Source organism: Octodon degus, unplaced genomic scaffold (genome assembly GCF_000260255.1).
Source record: "Octodon degus isolate 3935 unplaced genomic scaffold, OctDeg1.0 scaffold00110, whole genome shotgun sequence".
Taxonomy (NCBI): domain Eukaryota; kingdom Metazoa; phylum Chordata; class Mammalia; order Rodentia; family Octodontidae; genus Octodon; species Octodon degus.
This window is the reverse complement of record NW_004524686.1, coordinates 8,982,705-8,989,154: the sequence shown is the minus strand read 5'-3', so window position 1 is coordinate 8,989,154 and position 6,450 is coordinate 8,982,705. Positions and strand designations below refer to the sequence as shown.

At 40.0% G+C, this 6,450-nt stretch overlaps 1 pseudogene; it reads right to left on the bottom strand.

Moving 5' to 3' along the window:
• Positions 1-2,230: 2,230 nt before the first annotated feature.
• On the bottom strand, positions 2,231-2,567 carry LOC101569905 (annotated as a pseudogene).
• Positions 2,568-6,450: the final 3,883 nt, after the last annotated feature.

Below are 6,450 nucleotides of genomic sequence, written 5' to 3'. Positions count from 1 at the left end.
GTTTGTAAGTAGGATCACAAGTCTGCATCTTGTACAGCAATTAACCACTAGGAAGAATGTATGCAGTGTATTATTTGTTGAAACTGTACTTTTGATTTGATTTGAAACTGTCTCATTGCTATATGTTTATCAATAAAACTTTGAAAAGAAAAAAAAAGAAATTGAGATGCAGAGAAAGTTAAACAGCTTGGATAGAATTCATCATAGCTACCAAAATGGAAGTGAGCTGGACTTTAAATGATCTTAATGAAGAATCCTTGTAATGTATGTTATACGCAGAAACACACATACTTGTGTGCATGGCACATGCACGCCTCTTTGGTTAATTGTTTGGCAATCTGGCTATATTTTCTCAGGGGTAGATGAATGCTGATAATGTCTGGTATAGTATTGCCTGTGATACAGGGGGACACAGTGCCCACTGTTTTCTACTGTGTGGTGCTTCTAACAATCCCTTTAATGACCTGATGGCATATAAACTTTTGGGCTTTGGAGAAGACATTGTAGGATGGGGTGGAATGGAATTTGGGCATACATAGCTGTCATCATGGACACATGTCTTATTGTTCCCTAGCTTGAGATACCCAGGTTGGCTATGGCCTCAGGTCCAGATCAGAGCTCCTCTGTGTACTTATCTACTGCGTGAATCAGTTTAGTACTGTTCTTGATACTGCTGTAGATGCCTGGTAGAAGACACAAGGTACATCACTTCATTTTCCCTTCCTTCTCTACCACACAGACACCTGTTTTCCAGATGTCCCACTATGGTCCAGATATTGAGCTAATAGTTGTGGATAAACTTTTAAGTAAGTAAACATCAGTTTCTTGTAGAAACAAAAGCAGGGTGAGAAATAATGGTCCAGTGGATGGGTTGTGCACTTCCTACTTTGCAATGTAAGTATTCTTAACAGTTGAGTGGTGTTAAAATGAGCCCCCAAGATGAGAGGAGGACACATTTCTTTGAAGGCTTATGTTTTGCCTTAGAAGGTCATGCAAAAATCTGCATTCCACCCCATAAAATATGTACTTTTTTCTTTTTATTTTCAGGATCTACAAATAATTTTATTGAAATCAAACAAATAACAACAGTCTTTCTATGCTGGGAAGCACCATCCCCAAGCCATTTTCCATGCTAGAACCACAGAGCTTACACAATAAGGAATTAAAAGAAAAAAGAGTTGTTTCTGTATAGAAATCAGACTCTGCCCCAACATCATCATGGACTAGACTATTTACAAATCTTCACATTTTTAAGTACAGTATTCCTTTTGTTTTTACTCTCCTTTCTGTTCCTATCAAGGAACCCTAGTACTTTCCCTTGACTGATCCAGCAGGGGTAAGGATACTGTAGTGGAAGAGTGGCAGGCTCCTTATAGCACTGCTGACACTAGCCCTGGTACATTGTTCTTTATTACAGGGCAGTATAGACCCTCCAAACTGGGGGTGAGGGGTGGCTGGTACAAAGGCAAGGGGGGTTAGAATAGGTGGCTTGCGGCAACTCCCCATTGGCATGGGCATCCACAGCCTGTCCTGACCCTGGCCTGTACCCTCTTAGCTGAGGAAAGGGCAATAGCTAGTTGCACAGAGGAGGAATTAGCCAAGCCCTGGGAAAGGGAGAAGCTACCCATACCAGTCCCCATTCCTATTAGCAGCCAGAAAACTGTACATCTGAACATGAGAACAAATGCCAAGTAAGTGGGAAGAATCAGGCTGGTGTTATCCCCAGCCTCTGTCCAATGCAGGAGGAATTGAGGTAGCAAATGGCTGAAATGCTCTGACTGTGAGATAAAGGAAGTGAGGGAAAAGAAGTTCCTGCTTCTGTAGAGCTCCTAAAGCCCAGGGGCTGGAAGAAGGCAGACTTAGCTTGTAAAGTGCTGTACCTTCTAGTAAGGCTGGGCCCTAGGCAAGCTTGGAAGAAAGCGGGGCAGACAGGGAACCAAGAGCCACAGGTTCCTGACTGACACATGCCCTGCCACACTTCTTGCAGGTGTGGCTAGAGAAGCTGTGCTGGTAACTCTGCCATTAGCCTCTGCCAGCCACCAACAATTTCTTGTCCATAAACCAATATACAATTTACACTGAGGGGCTATCGTGCTCACAGCTGAAGGTTCTGGGCCAACAGTTTGTTCAGGGTTGTAGCCTCAGCATGGGCTCCTCAATGGAAGCCACACCTTGAGCCTATAATTTTCTCACTGGGTCAAGAGTGCTTGTGTCTGTCCACCTACCAGGTTCACACCTCATAGAAGATCCCAGGGAAATCCACATCAATGCGGGGCGGATCCAACTTCACAATGCCCTGAGGAATCAGATTCTTATATACCCGCCTCAGCTTGGCCCACTTCTGCCTATTCTTGGTGACGATTGTCTCCTTGTAGAATTTGTGAGCCAGATCTCCATCCTCATCATAGAACGTGGAGCCATGGGGAGTGAACACGAAGGGGGGCACTCCTCGGCCTCGAGGCCTTACCAAAGCTTGCTCAGCACCCTTGGTCTCTGGAACACGCCCCCCTCCCCATTGCTGAGGCAAAAGGCCAAAAGCCTCGAGCTTTGGAGTCATTGGAGCTCATGTCAGGGTCATTGACGCATGGTGACCCAGGGGATGCTGTGCTGTCACAGTGTAGAATGTACCACCATGCCTGGGCCCTGTACTTTTGTCATAGTCATTTCATCTTGGTCAGTATTATATAGAAGAGCTGATGTGGAAGATGATTTCAAGTCCCTTGCAGTACATTGCTTGGGACCCATATACCCCAGTTTAAATTTCTTGGAAACTGACAACCCAGACAAATTTTAGATGTCATCTTATGTTTCCTTGCATGAGGCCTCAGTTCCATTGCAGTACTATCTCTCTTTAATAAATTTCTATACCCTTTCCCCACTTCCATTATAAACAGTAAGCTTAATTAATTATCTTGGTTATAAATAAAAATATTGCCATTTTCAGTGCTAGGGATGGAACTCCCATTTGCACAAATATTTTGGGTAAGTATTTACCACTGAGCTATAAACCCTAGTCGGCAAATATTGATATTTAATTGAGTATTTAGTATATACCTAGAAGTTTTCTTAGTGTTTTGCACATAAATATCATTTAATCTTAAAATTCATCTTGTGACATTGCACTACAGTGATGTATGTCCACCCATGTTTATAACAGCACAATTTGTAATAGCTAGATCTTGGAAACAACCCAAATGCTATCAACCGAGGAATAGATAAAAGAGATGTGATCTTTTTATACAATAGAGGACTACTCAACCATAAAGAAGGATAAATTGGAGACTTAAATAGGTAAATGGAGGTAACTCGAGATGATATTCATAAGTGAAATAAATCAGTCTTGCATGTGTAAACATCATATTGTCTCTCTACTGTGAGAAGTTGAAAAAGTAAATAAGATCTTTAATGTACAATATATATGGTAAAATGGCAAGAAACTTTAAAAGGAAAGATAAATTGGGACAGGGGAGTATAGAAAAGAAGGAAGAGAAAAGCAATATCTATATCCATATCTATCTATATATCTATATGACAGTTAAGATAATTATACTACTAATTTCTCTTCATTGAAAAGAAAAGTTTGTGCTAATGTTGTTTGGGTGATTAAATACCAATATCTTGTACTCTTAGTAACCAATTTAAAGACAACATATGCAACGTATGAACCATCGTTACCCTCCTATTATCTTCTTTTGAATTTAAAAAAAAATTTTCTCTTTGAAGAATAAAAAGAATATTATGCATTAAAAAATCTAGCTTGTGAGACATCACTGAAATTTCCATTTTGCAGATGGAGAAATTGAGACTCAGACCTTAAGTACACTTTAGAATTAATTCGGGCATTTACAGTTTTTCAAACTCACTAGACACTGAATACTATGTTAACAGGCTGCTGGGATTACATAGTACCCTTTCCGCTCCATAGAAGTACTTGTGTAGGATATTTGCAGAAACAGTAAATTGACTATTCTTTAAGGTTTTCTTTAGCTCTGACATTCTGTGATTTCATTGATCCTGTTTGCATTTAACAGGGTTGATTTTTCCTTCTACCTCTTGCTTAGCTCAAAAAAAAATTCTCCTTTGTCCATGCTCAGGAGATTGACTTTTTTTTGTTGTTTTTTGTTTTTGTATTTTAGGGAAGGGTCTACAGAGTGTTCAGAGTCTCATTACTAGATTGGATTTATAGTGATCCACCTGTTTACAGCCTCCCAAGAGCTGGAATTACAGGCACACCACATGCCACCACACCCAGTTTCAATTGCCTTCTTAGCGCGCCCTGGGGGTGGGGCCAGCACAGCAGCCCAGGGGATTGAACACCCAGCCCCTGCACCTGGTTGCAGGAGCTTTAATTTGTTGAGCTATTTGGCTGGCCCTAGACTGTTGAATAGAGAAGAGATCATCATAGCAAGTACTTGTGACCATTTAGATGTTATTCTAAAATACTTATCATCACTGTAAATTTAAAGGTATCACAACAGCTCCTAGTACAACAATGAATATCATACTAACATCACTGAAATAGATATACCCCCAAATGATGCTTGGTAAGCTCATAATGATTCCGTTCTCAAAGGACTTGCAATTCATCTCTTTACTGCTGCTTGATTGCCTGCCACATCCTGCAGGTTGGGGTAGATTCCTCTTTGGTCTCATGTAATGCATGATATCCACAACACTTAGGCAGCCCTCATCATGCCAATCAAGAATGCAAATAGAGAGCTAGCCAGCTCACTGCAAGATATGAATTTTCTGCTTGTTTAGAAAGATGTAAATATAGGAATTGTATGGATTTGCTGTGTAATGGCTTAAAAGTAATTAGGATTTTCATTCAAATTAAGCCAGAAAAGGTTATTTCAATATTTCACAGTACATTTCATTTAACCAGGTTTTTTTTTAAATTGCTAAGCAACTCACTGAAGAATATGCAAAATTTTTAAATGAGAAAAATTAGGAATTTGGCATCACTTCTGTCGAGAAACTTTCTGAATATAAGGCTATTGTACTTGGATATTATTCTGACTTTTAATAACCTGTGCTGTGCATTCTACAGAATGCTCTTGGGCACGTGTTCTTGTCATTAATGCTGAGCTGGTGTCTATTCCAGTCTTAGATGATCACTTGCCGTGGACTTGGGAGGCAATGGTAGTAACAGAATCTAAGGCAAGTCTAATATAAAAAATCTTTCCCTTTCGTGGATGGGAAGACACAACAGTCTTTCAGGGCCAGTAATGTAGATGTGAGTTCTCAATGAAGCAGGTATGGAAGTTTTTTTTTTTTTTTTTTTTTTTATAACAGTCCCTCAGGATCAGTTTGTTTCTGTAGCACTCATTTATCTCAGTAACAGAATGTTTAATAACTACATTGATAAGCTCCTGGGTCATAGCCATGTGTTTGTGAATTGAATTATTTCCTTAAGGAGTGAAGTGTGGCTTGCCAAGTTATTTGTTTCTTGCCTTCAAAATCTTCCCTTTCACATTCTTAGCTTATCTTTTGACTTTATTGTGATTAGAGACAAATTTTTGGTAGTTATTTTTGTATTCAGAGAATTTTCATATTAAACCTATGCAACTTTTTCTCTGGCTTGGACCAAATTTATTGATTGGGTGATTTTAAAAAAATGTATACCACTGAGGTTTACAACAAGAAATTAAAAACTGCATTGCAGTTCTTGATGATGACATCTCTGTTTCTTAATGGCTTGCTGTACCTTTATCTGAGTTACATCAGATCCCCTCTCCCACAGACACACTTCTGTGCCAAGGTATATGGACACAGAACTGGATGCTTCCACTTGCCAGTGCTGCTGAGTACCTTCATGCACTGACCAAGCTGTGCAGCGCTGTGCCATGCTGTGAGCTCCCTAACAACCATCAGGCAAGAGTCTTGTTGAGTCCTCCATTATCAGTGCTTTCTCTGTTGCTACAATGAAATACTTGAGGCTGGGTAATTTGTAAAGAGAATGAGTTTGTTTAACTCAATTTTGCAGATCCAAAAACATGCATGTTGGGAAGGGCACCCTTGGTTGCAGCACAGCATACAGAGAAATGAAAAGGAGCCAAGTGGGTTGGATGACTTTGCTTTATATCTACTCACTCCTGAAAACTAAACTGTATCCATACAAAGGACAACAATGTTAACTTCTTCCAAGGATGACACTCCTGTGATCTAATTACCTTCTCCTCAGCATATCCTAGCAGCACTGGGGTGCACACTCAAATTATATGAAAATCAGAGCACTTTCATTAGAAGTTTCACTTTGAATAGAGTTTTAGAAATAAATCACAAGGGCAAATAATGGCTGAACATGGTGCACTGCTGCAATCTCAGCTATTCAGGAGGCAGAAGCAGATGGATCACAAGTTCAATACCAGCATGGGAGCCTTAGCAAAACCTTGCCTTCAAGTAAATAAAAAAGGACTGCAAATGTAGCTCAATAGCAAACACCTTCAT